Genomic DNA, 17,750 nt, shown 5'->3' with positions numbered 1-17,750 from the left:
TCCCAAAAACTTATCAAGTTGCCACTACCTAGATCTCAACTAGTGCACTTTAAACAAATGTCCCAGGCACTGAAGATGTTTTTCCAGGTGGTGCTACTTCTCTTCAAATTTCTGTCTCTTACAAAAAGGTCAGTATTTCTGGTGTACTTTCTCATAAGGAGGGAGGCCCACATGGTATTGGGGTTTTGGAAGAGGCGACATGCCAACTGAGATAACATGGCCTCATTTCTGGTACGGGTTATGAAGAAGCTCAACCCCCTTGCGTCTCTATCATTAGTAACAGTATCCCATTTGATCATGTGAAGCTTCCTTCTAGTGTCCATGGTCCCCCAGATAAAATTCCGCTGGACCCTGTCTATGATTTTAATTACGTTGATAGGTAGTCTAATGTATTGCATGATGTGGGTCGCCATATGGCTCAGGGAGGACTTAACTAGGGTTGTTCTACCCGCCATATTCAGGAACTTTGTTTTCCAACCACTACGTTTTGATTTAAGGTTGTCCGTAATAAATTGGAAGTCCTTCTTTTGGGGTTTACCACCAAAGATGGGGAATCCTAAGTATTTTCCAAAGGAGGTGCTCTGATTAATTTTGAGGAATCTAGAAGTAACATTAATTACTTAGTCTGAGCAGTTCTTGGAAAAAGGGAATTTGGATTTGTTAATGTTTATCTTTTGACCCGACCAGTTGCAAAAGGAACCAATGGTGCTGGTAATAGACGCACAACTATCTTCCGTACCTTGGGACATTAGGACAAGGTCATCGTCAAAGAACAAGTGTGATAGGTTTGGCCCATGAGAACTAATTTTTTATGGGGGGCCAACTTTTACTGCTAACTGCTTTCTCAAAGTAGTGCGAAAGTACTTCCATACATAGAATAAAGATGTATGGGGACATGGGGTCTCCTTGACGGATACCCCGAGTGGGGTTGAAGAATTCAGTTCTTGTGCCATTGATGAGAATGGAGGTCTTACTAGTGCTAATACACGACATGATAAGGTTTATAAGCTTGGTGGGAAAATTGAAATAATGAAGGGTATGCTTTATAAAATACCACTCAATTCTATCAAAGGCTTTCTCGAGGTCTATTTTTGCCATGAAAAAGCCATTTTTTCCCTTTAATTTTCCTAAAATGGGATACTACTTCCTGGATAATGATCGCGTTGTCCACAGCTTGACGATTCTTGAGGAAGCTAGTTTGGCAAGGGCCAATCAGCTTATTCATGAATGGTCTTAGTCTTTGAGATAATTTTGGTGATTATCTTATGGGAGGTGTTACACAGGCATATAGGGCGAAAGTTCTTGAGAGAAGTAGCATTCTTACACTTAGAGATGAGGCATATGTGGGTGGAATTTATAGGGTCTGGAATGGTTCCCTCCCTGAAGGCTTGTTGGCATAGATTGACGACAGAGGGGCCAACAGTGTCCCAGTATTTTTGGTAGATGAAAGGGTGGAGGCCATCCGAGCCCGAAGCCTTGAAATGATGGTAGGGGTAAACTGTGGCTTTGATCTCTTCCATAGTAGGAATGCTACTAAGGAATGGATGGTCCTCGAGTTTGATCGTGGTTGGCCCGTTCACCATAGGAAGGATTTGGGACTGATTATGCTGGATGATATTGTTATGCTCATGTATCCATAATCCCTCATCAGATTGGAGGGAGTGAATATTGTTCCTCCTACGTCTATTTAGGGTGTTGATGTGGAAAAACTTAGTGTTCGCATCCCCTTCTTGGAGCCAACTAATTCTAGATTTCAACTTTCATAAATCCTCCTCTCTTTTTAGGATAGTGTTCTACTCCTCGACTAACTTATGTTCTAGGTCTAAGAGGAAGTCATTATTCGGATAGTTCCTGTAATTATGGATGCCCCTAATTCTACTAAGGATGGTCTTTTTCTGATGGAATATGTTCCCAAAGGTTTCTTTATTCCAAGTGGTGGAATTGTTTTCAAAGATTTTAGTGGCTTCAATTAGGTTAGAAGCAGTAGCCTAGGAGTTTTTTACAACATTTGGAAACTCAGGATGTGAGGTCCACATGGATTCGAATGTAAAAAGATGATTTTTAGTGGTAGCTCTAGTTTTGTTAAGGGAAAGTAGGAGGGGCAGTGATCCGAGTGAGTCCTAGGAAGGTGAATGACCTGGGCATTAGGATGGAACAACAACCAATCCTTGTTTGCAAAGAAGCGATTAATTCTTTCAAAAATAAGAGCTTTCCTATTTTTGAAACGGTTATTGATCCAACTACATCTACTTCCTTTAAAATGCATATCAATAAATTTGCAATGATTAACAATATCCCAAAAATCTTTACTACTAGTGTTATTTATTGGGTTCCCACCTTTTTGTCTACACTATTTAAGATTTCATTAAAATCTCCACCAATTAACTATTTGCCATTATAGTTATGTTTAATAGTACGGAGGTTTTCCCAGAAAATTCTATGCATATTCCTGAAAGTACTAGCATAGATACTACTAAAAAGCCAGTGATCATTAGTGCCACTTACCTTAATCATAGCGTGAATTTCCTGGCCCGTAGTGGCAATCTCATCAAGCTCCAGTATGTTATCGTCCCATAGCACAACATGCCCATCAGAGTTGCATATTGCCGGGACCTTGATCATTTGGTTGAAGGGAAAATCGTCTAGTAAGATTTGGTGGCTTTGCATTTTTGTTTCCAGTAGCGCCACTAAGGAAGGCCTACGCCAATCCAGAAAGGATCTAAAGTTCCTTCTAAAGTCAAGTCTGTTACCCCGCCCCTACATTTCCACACTATGATATTCATAGATCTATTCATGTTTGGGAGATTTATCATCGGATTCCTTCTTAGAACCTCTACATGAATGTTTTGATTCTCCCTCACTCTGGGGGTTCATTATTAGCACATAATTCCATATGTATAGGTTGAATGAGGTCTTGATATCTATCAAGCTTTTCGATAGATTTGGGGGACAAATAAGGATGATTTTTTTTCGAATCTCTCTTGAAATATCATGACCCTTACTTCTTTTAATATTGAGACTTATGTTCTTGTTTCTCTCATTATTTCTAGTGCCTCCTCTATATCCCGCGAGTATTTGTTTGTACTGGTGCTACTGGAACTAAGTTCAAGGGAGGGGGTACTTGGGATGATGTGGCAATGTTGGGAGCTGTTTGAGTTCCTCTACTTGCCATTGATCCGGTTGGAGTTGTATTTGGCTTAATCGGAGCCACACCCAATGTCTTCCCTTACAGCGTCCAGTGGTGGTAGATGGGGTCCATGTCCTGGAGGTTCCTAAGGACTGGGTTGAGAATCGGGGTTTCCAAGAGTGAGGGGGGTTGCATGGGGGGTGGAATAGGGGGTTTGCCAAGTAGGTATGTGGAAGAAGGGCATGATTGGATTTTGGAAGTTCATTGGCGCATGGAACATACTCGTCATCCAGAGGTGATTGTTGTATGTTTCCATCGCTATTCTCATCCCATCCGACACCACCTGGGCTAGGATGGTAGGGTTTTGGATTAACATTATTATTTCCTAGTTGTCCAATAGTACACTGAAGGTCATGGTTTGACCTTGGAGACCCATCTCTAGCCAGGACGACAGAGGGGTCAGAAGTGGGGGTAGGCTCGCGTACACAGGGGTGGTCCCTGGCAGCTGGTCACTAGGAACAATGGTATGGGGTTGTTTTGGTTCATTATCAAAGGCAGTGTGTTTCCTGGGTTGCTTTGTGTTCTTAGTCTTTGTCTTCTCAGAATGGATGATAGTGGAGTCCTGGTCATTTTTATAAGGGAAAAGGGGATACTGAGTGTTGGAAGTAGTAGTTCTATTATGATGAACTCCTGAGACTTGGGAACTAGGAATAAAGGAATTATTTGGAGTATTGGATATTCCTAAAAAAGTAGTGACGTTAGTGTGGTAGGGGTTACTAGAAATAGGGGGTAAAAAATCTGAAGCAGCTGCTACATCAGATACTCCAGCTAGAGGCGAGTTGTCCAAAAGCATAGCTGAGGGGGCTGCCACGTCAATGAGGGGATAATTGGAGGTAACTTTTTAGGGCACTGAAGGGTCATTTTGTAGGGCCCTATCTGTAGGGTATAGGGGCCATTGCTTTTTAATTGGTTCTCGCGGGGGGCTTTGTGCGCGTCAGGCAATTGTTTTCAGACGTCTCTCTAAAGTTGCTGGAAGAGTGTTTGGGGAGTGGAGCTACTACTCCATCATCATTGCTCATGTCAATTCTATTGCCAGATTTGGCATGAGGCGCACTTCTTGAGGGATTATTAGTTAAGTCCCCATTGGGGGTGTTTTGTTTTACCTGGGACTTTTCAACATATCTATAGACTTGAGATTCTAGAAGCTTACCCGTAGTCGCATGGAAAAGATTAACATTTACACCGTTCTTCGTCGGGTGTTGGGTAGCTCCATCTTTATGTTTCTTTACTTGGCCTCTACGCCCTTTTTTTAATGTGACAATTTCCCAGCTTACCTCATTGTGTTGCTCTCTCAGATTGCTCTTTTGACACTAGACATAGGCTGCTAGGAAGGACTTATATTATTTCCTAGGTACCATTAGTTCAATTCACTTCTCTAAAACATTTCCCTCACTTCTCAAATATTTCTCTCCACTTAAGAAGAAGAAGAACTTGGGGCTAGGGCTTGGATTCAAGGCTTTCTTCATCAAATTTCGTGGGAGATCATAGCAAAGGTATGGTGGTCTTGATCCTTGTCTAATTTTCCATTCAAGGAGCCAAATCCAAAGTTATTTCAAAGTATGAAAAATCTAGGTTTTCACTCAATCTCATGGGTTCTTCCACCAAATGGTTTTAAAAGGTTTCTAATGGCACTTTATGGTTATATTGTTGTTGTATTGACGATTTAAGATGAAAATACTCCATGAACCCATGATTTCTTTCTATTCCTAGTTTATGCCTTTATAAAGTGGGTTGCTTGATAATGAATGTATATGAATCGAACTTGTTTAAATGTCTTTAGATTGTTGAAGTATGTCATTACTCATGCTTAGTTTATGGTGTATTGTTGGTGTATTGGTATGAGAGGCTTATGGCCTTAAAGGCAAAGTATGAGAAATTGAAGTGTTATCATGACATTGTATGAATGAGAGTTCAATGAAGATAATGTGATCATGTTATGAATGTAAAGGTGTTGTTGTAGGTTGTTCACTGGTTTGGTTGCATAATTACTACCCTATTTTCCATGCTCTTTGATTCCATTACATGCCTTCAAGGTGTTTGACAAAATGTCCAACTATGGAGAATTGATGAATCGATGCTTTAAAGCTTGAGTTATGAGATGTATGGAAATTCCATAGATGTGTTGATGACACTCATGAATGTTGATGATATAATATGAAGGATTCTTCAATATAAAGTATACCTTGAATTGGTAGGGCTTATGCATCATTTTCTTGTATAAATGATTATATTGTTGATTGTTGAATCCTTGGATCGGTAGGCTTATGGCACCCTTCCACACATGCTTATAATGAACCTTGGATCGGTAGGCTAATGGCACCCTTCCATTAATGATAAGTAATGAACCTTGGAATCGGCAGGCTTATGGCACCCTTTCATGTGTTAAATAATGTACCTTGAATCGGTAGGCTTATGGCACCCTTTCATGTGTTAAATAATGTACCTTGAATCGGTAGGCTTATGGCACCCTTTCATGTGTTAAATAATGTACCTTGAATCGGTAGGCTTATGGCACCCTTTCATGTGTTAAATAATGTACCTTGAATCGGTAGGCTTATGGCACCCTTTCATGTGTTAAATAATGTACCTTGAATCGGTAGGCTTATGGCACCCTTTCATGTGTTAAATAATGTACCTTGAATCGGTAGGCTTATGGCACCCTTTCATGTGTTAAATAATGTACCTTGAATCGGTAGGCTTATGGCACCCTTTCATGTGTTAAATAATGTACCTTGAATCGGTAGGCTTATGGCACCCTTTCATGTGTTAAATAATGTACCTTGAATCGGTAGGCTTATGGCACCCTTTCATGTGTTAAATAATGTACCTTGAATCGGTAGGCTTATGGCACCCTTTCATGTGTTAAATAATGTACCTTGAATCGGTAGGCTTATGGCACCCTTTCATGTGTTAAATAATGTACCTTGAATCGGTAGGCTTATGGCACCCTTTCATGTGTGATGATGTCAAAGTAATGAACTATTCTATGGGAATGTAGGCTAAGCACCGAGCGGATTTGGTTAGATGGAAACTCCCCCGACAGTTAGGCATGAGTTTCAATGATCGTCTACCTTATCCCATAAACTATGTGCCCGCATAGGAAGCTAGTGGATCCATTAAGCTATATATACCGGTCTTCCTTAGGCAAGTAGACCACCTCTTTTCGGTGTGGGGACTCATGACACCGGATTCCATGACAAGCTCTCATGGTCTATGTCGGTTAAATGCTTACTTCCCATCATGTGAGATTTCATTATGGTTTCTTGACAGGTTCTACAAAGTGTAGGTAGTAGTATGGGATGCTACCTATACATTGCACGAGTAGGCTTGGAGAGGGTCATAGTGAGTTTCTCTAAATCCTAATGACTGTGACATGAATGTACCCTAAATGAGGTTATTAAAGAATGTTGGCTCTTAAATGCTTAATATGTTATGCATGTTATACTTGGGTTATATTACGAGTTATTTTCCCTTGTCATGTCTTAATTAATGATATACCTCTTATGTATGAATATTGTGCAAAGGTGAAAGAAAGGAATGATAAGTTACTTTAAGTGACCTAAATGTGGTGCCTTAGTATGGATGGTGGTATGGGACGCCATCCATACATTGCACGAGGTATAGCATAAGGGTTTCTTGAGGTGAAGGTCCAAGGTAAAGGTTTTCATGTTGATATTGTTTAAAGGTGATATTATGACTTACTTGATGTTATGCTTGTCTTGTATGTCTTTTATGCTATTGTTCATGATATTTCAAAAAGGTGGCATAATGCATGGTTTCTAACTAAAATGTCCCTTTTAAAGCATGTTTTGCATGGTCATCATACTTAGTACATTTTTGTGTACTAACCCATATTCTTCATGTTTTTACTACAAGTGTAGGTTCCGGCAAGTGATCCCTCTTAGCTAGTTTGAAGTGTTGGATTGCTTTCCTCCAAGACTTGGTATGTCCTCATGGATTCGAGGACAAGACTTTTAAGTTCTTTTGTTCATGTAATAGACTTAATAGACTTCTTTTGATTGTAAAGGGCCGTGTCCCTACTTATGTTTTGCGACTGTGTCTAAGATGGCCATGTGAGACTTAGACTTCCGCTGTGTGTTTTTAAAGTTGTTTTAAGAAGTTTAAATGTGTGGATGTAAATAAGTTTTTTATTATTCCGCACTATTTTCATTATTGAATGCAATGAATGACTATGTGGCTTGTATAAGACCCCTTCGGGGTCGAGTACGCCTTGTTACGACTTGGGGGTGCTCCCGGGTCGTGACAAAGGAAGACTCTGAACATGACATAAAAAAGAGCTGAGTTGGCAGCTCTGGAAGCACTGATAGCCTTTCACTCATTGCAGAATAGTTGGTTTTATTACCTAGTCACTTAAATACCAAGTAATCTCAGGCATAAAGGGTACTATTTGTAGTGGATTCTCATGGGGAGGAATATCCCTCACCTCTTTAACTATCTTGAACATCTGTGTCTGGATATCCTCATGTACTGTGTTTGGTGTTTGTCTTTTGGGTTTACTTGTGGTAGTGCAACTCAGATGTGTATGCCCAATTCTGCCACATAGGTTGCATAGTATGACTGCTCTTTCACACACGATTCTCTGCTTGAGATGATCGATGAATATATGTTGTTTTACCGGTATTCCGATGGGTACTTCGATACATATGCATGCATATCGTCCTCAAATTGTTGACGATGTGCATACATCAGTTTTTACCAGTCGACCAAGCTTGCTCCCTATTCTTGCCAGCACAGTGTGATCATAGTACTCCGTTGGTAGTTCTGGGAGGCGGATCCATATAGTTGAGTACGTTTCGTCCGCTTCTGAGACTACGAAATTTGGATGCCATTTTTTTATTGACAGAAATAAGCCATTAATGAACCAGGGCCCATTTTGCAGAGCTAGTCGCATGTTTTCCTTTTTAAGGAATTTAACAATATAATAATCAGAACCCAGGTCTATTAAAATTATTTCTTCGGAGGGGCGCCAAAGAGTACTTATTTTCTTTTCTAAGTAATCGTGGCTCATCTTTCTTCCCAGTAGTTTGATAATAATAGAGAACGGCAATGGCTTTTGTATTCTGATTCTCTCCTCGGTGGAGAGGGTTATGTGGTCCTCTTTATAGCTTTTTTGGGCATTGCTATTATCAGTTGTTTGATTTTGTGTGGGGTTACCCACAATTAATGTATATCCGACGTCAATCTCCATATCAGGCTCCTGATTGACCATTGGGACCAGTTTGATAAGGGAATTAATGAATGACATTGGTTTATTAATTGTATTAGGAGCAGAAAATTAAGATGATGTGTCTAGGATCATTTCACAATTATCAGGGGGGTCAGGGGGGTTTGGTGGGATATTGTCTGGGTGAGGCATTTAGTTTAGTGAGAAGCTAGACTCTCTCTCTTATGTAAAAGATTACCTATTTTTTTCCTCTCTTTTTTCTTGCACACAAATATGAGCATGCTGATGGAAACACATGCAAAATTAAATTATAAGTGTATTGAAATAAAGATCAGTTGACATGATTGGTTGTCCATTCTAGTTTAAATGTGATGCAAAAGTAATTGAGAATTCATGTGGCTTATATGATGAAAAATTTTAAAAAAAAATCTTCAAGAATTATCTTGTGTTGCTTGTTCTCTGATAATTTAATCATTGTATCATTGTACTTAAGGTTGGGATTGTACTCCTTGAGGTTTTTGGAACATATAAAAATGTGAATGTGGGTCCATTCACCTGTGGACCGTTTGCATCTAAATGATGGTTGCATTTATGGGATAGTCACATGTGCTTTGTTGTCAACTTACAAATTGATTTTTGTAAGGTTGTTTGCTTGAATTATTAAATTAAGAGCACAATTCCAAACTATGAAATTATGTTGATAATGCTGGTTGGTTTAACATTTTAGCAGAAATTGTATGCCTTCGATTATAGCTAAATCATGGATATGAGAACAAAACTCTCAAATGAGATCTGGTATGAGATGAGTTTATTTAACATGTAGCAACACATGTATGTATCACACCAACAAGGTTTCCCCATCATAATTAGTTCAGGGTCAGAAACCAAATAATTTTCATTTAAAACTTAAACGTGCGATATCTGATTTGATTGCTTCACCACGCACAAAGATGGATCTCCAAATGAGGTTGGGGTGAATGTTAAATTTTCTAACATTAGGGGGAGAGATGATTGACAGCTCAAACTTATGAGATGAATTATTTAGATCCTCGTTTAAAAAAAAGTGAACTTGAAGTTCAAGAGATAATTCATTTGCATAATGTTGCAAATTAGTTGCCAGATGAATTTGATGACCCTATGTTATAATTCAGCTGCAAATGCTCCAATGATAAGTCCTTGAAAGACAGGGTCTATGGTACGCCTGAAGCGTGATAGACCAATCGATTCCAAATGAAAAAACTTCTTAAGGAAGGAAAAGAGCAAATGAAAAGATGATCATGATAATAAGGCAAGTGCTTTAAAAGGAGCAAGATGACATAACATTCCATAAAACCTTGGCAAAGGTTCAGGTACCAGAAATGATGAAATATGAAGAGATTTCGATAAGTTATGTCGTATTGGAATCGAGTCAAAAGATCGTCGATGGTATCTTTGATATGAAGTAGCGCTCAATGCTACAGATGGTGATGAGGATCTTGAATTCATATCTTTCATATAATGTGGACAGATAAATGATTGGCCAAATGAAATGCACAATTCAAGTATATTATACTTCACTTTGAAAAGTGATGTTTTGGACTTATAGTCCATGGATCAAGATATAATTTCAATGGGGTAAAATAAATTATTGTGTGAAAGTATAACCATAAGATATAAAGTGCGATTTGTGCCTTGGGGCATAAAGAGTTTTTCGCAAAAGTCCTTACATTATTAAATAGAGATATACTCTCACGTGGTGGATACAACGAGACTTGTTTCAGTCTGCAATTGATGAAATTCTTGAATATGTTTAATGAATGGTTGTCATGTCTAGCTAGACGAAGAAGGTTATATGAAAATCCTTGAAGGATTGTGAGATTTCTTAACATAAAGAAGGATCAATTCTGATCTCATGAAAATGATTGAAAAATATCATGTATTAGTGCAATGAGTGCACATACAGATTATTGATTATGCAAATGCCAGAAACTATGTGATTATTTCTTGAAATGAGATATTCCAACCACCATGTATGAAGATAATGTTGTATGTATAACTCGATTGAAGTGAGGGTACATCAAGGAGACTGGAGAAAGTACATTTCACTAAAGTTCTTCTTCGCACGTGATCTTTAACAAAACGATGAGATAGAAGTTCAACAGATCAGTTCAAGTGATGATCTTGTAGACTTACTTATTAAGGCGTTGCTAATATCAACATTTGAGAAGTTGAAATATGAGATTAAAATGCATCGTCTCCAAGATATCGAGTAAAACTTTTATCAGGGGGAGTGAAATACGCGTTGTACTCTTTTTCTTAATCATGATTTTGTCCCAATTGGGTTTCCCGGTAAGGTTTTTGAATGAGGCAGCACTCAAGGCGTATTATGAGATGTGTGTACTCTTTTTCCTTCACTAGGCTTTTTCTCATTGGATTTTTCCTAGTAAGGTTTAACGAGACACGTTATCTATGGGCATCCAAGGGGGAGTGTTATAAATTCATTGAATGAGTGAATTGTCCGTTGAGTTAATACATGAACAACTATCCATATTCCCTAATAACTATGAACTTTTTTGGATAAAAATGTATCTATTTATTATGACACTTAATATGGTGACTTTTGGAGTGACTTCTCAACCTATAAATATGATTGTTCTTTCACCATTGTAAAGACACACATGATGAAACAAGAAGACAAAAATAAGATTTACTATCCATATATCTTGTATATACTATTTGTAGTATATTGCTTAAATTTTACAACAAAATAAAATTTTAAGTTGTTATTTTGTATGCATATACAGGTTTAATGTTCATGCACCACATGTTGTATATGACCGTGTTCTAGTCGATGCTTATTGTGCCTGATGTGGAGTGCGAAATTGTAAGAAGTATATGATTTTACCCGCAAAGTAGAGAAGAGACGAGATAAAGTAGGAAGATTTTTGATGATATTGTAAGGTTCTAATTAACAAAATTGTGAATTAAGACTTGTAAGGTGTTGATATGAATGAGTATTTTGTGGTAGAGAGATATGCTGATTTGCTTACTGGAATGATGTAACATTACTTCAGCATTACGAGGAACAAATTGGAGGCACAAATGAACAAATTGTTGATCAAGATTGGGGCGTTAATGAACAAGATGTTGGCAGGCGCTAATGATCAAGATTTAGGCGTTAATGAGCAAAATGTTGTTCAAGATGATGTAGATCAACTGAATAGATGATATGATTTATGAACCAACAAATGCAGACATTGATACTTTGTTACTTGTCTCTTTAGTTCGAATTTGTGTGGGGAGTAATATGCTTTTTTGGAGTGAATCGATAATAATCAAAACACAATGAAATATTCAAGGGAACTTTATTTATGTATGTCTGTCTGCCTTCATACATATGTAATTCTTTAAGGTTTTGACCAAAAACATCCCTACGCTATATTCACATCCTTGAAAATGGAACACAGACAGATTTCATGGAGTCTCCGACTGCCGGAGCAGGACTCAAAATCCTGTCAAACATAGAAGAAAACATCAAGGAACAACATGCCCAAGTTAAAGACATCAACAAAATAAAAGAATAAAATTGATGGGAAAAAAAACAAATCACCCTCTACATCGATTTAGATTGATTATTGATTCAAATCACAACCAAACCAATTTAATCAATTTTTAAAATATTAATTTAAATATAATATGCATTTATCATAATTTAACAACCGGGAATAACAATCCTTTTGGCCCTAAAAATGATGAACTCTCCTATCCTAACCTTTGAATAATAAAGGGGGAATAACATTTTGGGTCATTAGTTATTGATAAACTATGATTTTAATTTTGTAATATTTAATAAAATAAACTTAAGGTTTAATCCATTGTCGTCTCTTAAACTTGTTAACAAATTTTATTTGGATATTCAAATTATAATTTGTTTTAATTGAGCATCCAAACACATGAAAATGTTCCTATATTAGACACTTTTTGAAAAAAATGTTGTGTGTGTTCTCAAATATCTGTTACATAGATAAATTAACTAATTAAAGTATACCACTTTCTTTAATTATACACATCAATCTGACAATCTCTATTGGAAAAGAACTAATGTTTTACAGTTATTGAGGCTAATATGTATAATGTTGAGAACTTTAAAGGTTGACAACTAGGTGTGTTTTAATATATAGATGGTAATGGTTAAGATAAGAAAATTTTGTTCTAAAAAATAGCAACATTTGCATTGGCAAAGAGTTTTTTAAATCACTTGGCGCTTCTGTATTGCTAAGTTGTTATATTTTTATTTTTTTTAAATGCTTATTTAGAAGCTCTATTGTTTGATAACTTTTTATATTGTTTTTTTTTTTTCTATGTTCAATTCAAATAAAAAATCGGGTAAACCAAATTAAATTGACCTAAAATTAGTCGAATTAACAAATGCAGATTTATGTTCAGGCTCTTCAATCAACAATTAGTTTATTTAAAGGGTGTGGTGCACCCATAATTTTTATATCCTTAATTCGTCATTGGAGTAATCGTGCGAGAATTAATAATAATTAAAACACAATGATATGTTCAAGGAAACTTTATGTATGCCTGCATTCATATGTAATTCTCCGTGTTTTTGGCAAAAAAACTTCCCTATATACTCTATATTCACAAATCACAACCTAAATTGCATCCTTAAAAATTGTCCTTGTGAACAAAACACATCCCTAAATAGAATATTGGAAAAGCATGTCCAAGTTAATTACATCAACAATTTTAGAGTATAAATTTGATGAAGAAGCAACATATCACTTCCCAGAATCACATCACATGTGAATAGGGGTGTCAAATTGGATGGGTTAGGCTGAAATTAGACAAGTCAAAATGAGCTCGACTCGGTGACCCGCCCAAGAGTTACATAGGCCAAAATGAGCTAGCTTAAAATGAACTAAAAGCAAACCAGAACTCAATCCGCTCAATTCTTACTAAGTTTTTTGTTTTGTTTTACATGGAAACCATGACCCTCTCTTAAACAGATACAACTCACAAGAATTTCCCAGACACAAACACTATGTTGCTCAGATTTAAAAATGGAAAAATTACATAATTACACAACCTTTCTTTCCATATTCTCTAAAATTCCCTATCATTTCAAAATATTACAAAAATCCCTATTTTCCTCTCCTTCATTCCTTTTCCGGATACATAACTCATAGCCCTCCAACCCAACGATTTTTGTTCCTATTTTCACGCCTGAAATCACTCCCACATATCAGCAGTTGTCCCCATCACTCCATTTTTTGATTTCAAATCTATTCGCTCTCCAGTTCATCGATTTCAAGTTCTTAAAGAGGTAAACTATTTCTTCATCAATTTTTTCTTCTTTCCAGTTCTTCAATTATCTTTTTAAAAAAAAAAAAAAATTAGCCTTTTCATCTACAATTTTCTGATACATATGGATTATGCTCCCTCTTTTAGTATCGAACATACCAAATTGGTTTTACCTATTGGAGATATAGTACCTTGTGTATTTGATTCTGATGATGGAAATTTTCATAAAAATACATATAAACAACGAAACGATCCATTAATCATGAAGAATTTGAGGTTGAAAAAGGATGCATGCTTGAGTTCTATATCTACTGTTGGAAAAACTCCCAAAAAGGAAAAAAAGTTGGATCTGTCGTTACACGACCATCACTATCAAACTTGAAGATTTTCAATGTATCTCATTTATTTTGATTCTTAAATTAGTCTTTGTTAGTGTTATCACTACTCTGATACATCACTGCTACAGTAGCCTTTGTTTTATGCAATGTATCATGCTCACATTTAAGGTATTGATACGTAACCCTAATGTTTTTGAATTTTCGATTAGTGTTTATCCTGCTCAATATAACTGTACTTGATACATAAACACTACCTAATGTATAATTTATATGTATCAAGTTCTACAATGTATCTTCAATCTTATTCAAATTTAAAAGGCTATATAGACAATACCAAAATCAATTGTGTTATGTATCTACATTCTTTAAATGTAACAAAGATACATCAACAACATGATACATTTAATACCTATTAGTCATAATTACCCAGTCTTCCATACTTGTACATTAAAAAAAGAAGAAATCAACATATATCTGATACTTTATATCAACAACACACTAACTCATAGCTCTAAAAACCTATTACAACTACGTCAAACTAGAAATGTATCAAATTGTATCAATTAGTTCTTAATTATACATTTAATTAAATTTTATAATGTATCTACTTCTTCTTGAGTGACTGCGAAATGTTTGTAGCTATCTTTGCTGAGTTCCTTAGCGACAAAATCAACATCTCATCAGATGGTTTCCGAGTTGAATATCTTTGCACAAGATATGGAGCATTGTATATGAAAATACGATAGTGAAAAGTCCATGATATGTTATCAATAAAGATGATCCACCAGGTCACTTCATTCCATCACCTCAAGATGATTTGGTTCATGTAGAATAGTGATTATGTATCCACACACAAAGTTGAACTAATACATAGCTGCAATTGTACCAGATACATTAGAAAAACTACTGTTTCATGTATCATTAAAAAAAATTTACATTTTTATTAATTATCTTAACGATCTATAAATAACATAAGTACTAGATACTTATTATTGCATACTCATTATTAAATGTATCAAAGATATGTCAACAACATGATACATTTAATACCTATTAGTCATAGTTACCCATTCTTCCATACTGATATATTAAAAAAAAATCACATATATTTGATACTTTATATCAACAACATATTGATTCACGGCTCTAAAAATTCATTACATATACGTCAAACTAGTAATGTATTAAGTTGTAACCAGTAATGTATCATGAATTATATATCCATATACAAATTCAAAAATAAAAAAAATATTTATTAAAGCACAAAAAAAATATAACAAATAAATTCACATGTATCTGATACTTTATATTATCAATACACTAACTTAAAGATCTAAGGGCACATTACATATACATCAAACTAGTAATGTATCAATTTGTAATCAATAATGTATCACGACTTATTTATCAATATACAAATTCAAAAATAAAAAAATAGAGGAGATACATAGCAAATTCAGACAATTACACCGGTTGATACATCAAAGCTTTGTACCTCACTAATATGTTGTTCGATTTTATCAATACATAAGGGATACATAGCAAATCCAACCTCACGTTTCTTCACCTCAACATATAACTTTACTCCCATATCATTCCTAATAATCAGTGGAGATGAATTACCTTCTACAATGTACCAGATCTCAATTTTTTCTTCAATTCATCAATATTCAACTCACCTGCAGTGGTTGAAATTAGATTCACGAATGAAATATTTTCCCCAACCACTTTCACATCGTATCATTCATATCTAACCTCACTTTTTCATATTCCTGAATGCCTCAACAAAATTGAGATATTCACTTATATATCTTATCAAATTTTCGATAGAAGTTTTGAATCTTAGTGGAAAGTTTCTCCGACGAAACATGGAGAATGATGAACAAAGATTTTGTATTTTGAATAGGTTTATTATGTTAGTATCTATGTTTCAGTGATTGACAGTAAGGCGTACATTATGGGATTGTAATTAGATTTTTTCTGTTTTGTTTTCCTTTTTAAGCGCAACAACCGCACATATAATGTATCAAAATAAATGTATCCGGACAACCAATTATGTATCCAGATGGCTGATATTTTAAGGGATTTTTGTAAAATATGAAAGATTAGGGATAGGATGTAATTTAGGTCTTACACTATGAAATTTATGTAAGTTATACTAAAAATAATAGGTGAAACGTATATTTGCTAATAATATACAAATACAAAAGAAGTAATTATATATAATTATTGAATATATACAAATAAGGTCTAAAAAAGTAAAAAAAATGCAATAAACATTGATATGCTAAATTCACATAATCATAGACAACATAATGTGAAATGTATGGATAGAAATACAAATCACAAAAACATACAAAATAAATTATACGAATACCTCAATTTTTTCACCATCATCTTGGTCCATTGACCCAGTCTCACCCAGATTTATCTTCTTCTTTAGATATTTTGATTCAATATCGACAGATACAATTTCTTTTACTTTCCATTTACTTTTTGAACTCGCTTGAACCATCTTCCTTTAGTGTCCCTCTTTTGAATTAAAATTTTGCATAACTTATTGCATCTTCATATACAAATGAAAATCTTTTAATTTTTTTTGAATACCTCGAATAATTCTATCAAAAGAAGTTTGTTTAGTCATGATTTGTATGTATCTATGGAGATTACTGAAAAACTAAAAGAAATTAGAGGAACATACAAATACAAATCAAAACACGAAAGATTGAAATCGTCAGAAGAGAAATAAAAAAAAGTAACTGCAAGAAGTTACCTGAAATTGTAGGAGCACAATTTGAGAGGGAGACACGAAATTTTTGAAATTTGAAATTTGATTGTGCTTGAGTGAATTAAGGAGAAAAATCAAAAGATTATGATAAGAGGGAAATGTTATTTGTATAATCGGGAAAAAACGGAAATTATGATAATATAAATGTACAAATCCAAAAGTGGTTCCTATTAAATAGAATGAAACGTTTATGATAAATATATAATTAAGTAGTATATATTTACTTAGTCGCGTCATTTTTTCAATTCCTAATTAGGTGTGAAATAAAGTATTGGGTATAACCATATAAATTTGTTATTAAAATAATAATATAGATTTGTTGTGTAATTTTTTCAACTTTGATTTCAAGGAGCAAATATACGACTTATGTTTTTCTTGTTACATAGAATTTCCAAATAATCGTAATTTTTTAAATTTAAATATTCAAATCTCTCCAAATAAGCTTAAATTTGAAACAAAATTACCATGCATCCCTAAGAATAAACTTCAATCATCAATTTTTAAAATAATAAAAAATTTAACAAATTCATTTAACATTCTTTTATTTTTTATTTATATATATATATATATATATATATATATATATATATATATATATATATATATATATATATATATATATATATATATATATATATATATATATATATATATATATATATATATATATATATATATATATATATATATATATATATATATATATATATATATATATATATATATATATATATATATATATATATATATATATATATATATATATATATATATATATATATATATATATATATATATATATATATATATATATATATATATATATATATATATATATATATATATATATATATATATATATATATATATATATATATATATATATATATATATATATATATATATATATATATATATATATATATATATATATATATATATATATATATATATATATATATA

Source organism: Solanum tuberosum, unplaced genomic scaffold, assembly GCF_000226075.1.
Source record: "Solanum tuberosum cultivar DM 1-3 516 R44 unplaced genomic scaffold, SolTub_3.0 scf00229, whole genome shotgun sequence".
NCBI classification, from domain to species: Eukaryota; Viridiplantae; Streptophyta; class Magnoliopsida; order Solanales; family Solanaceae; genus Solanum; species Solanum tuberosum.
This window is presented reverse-complemented; position numbering follows the sequence as displayed.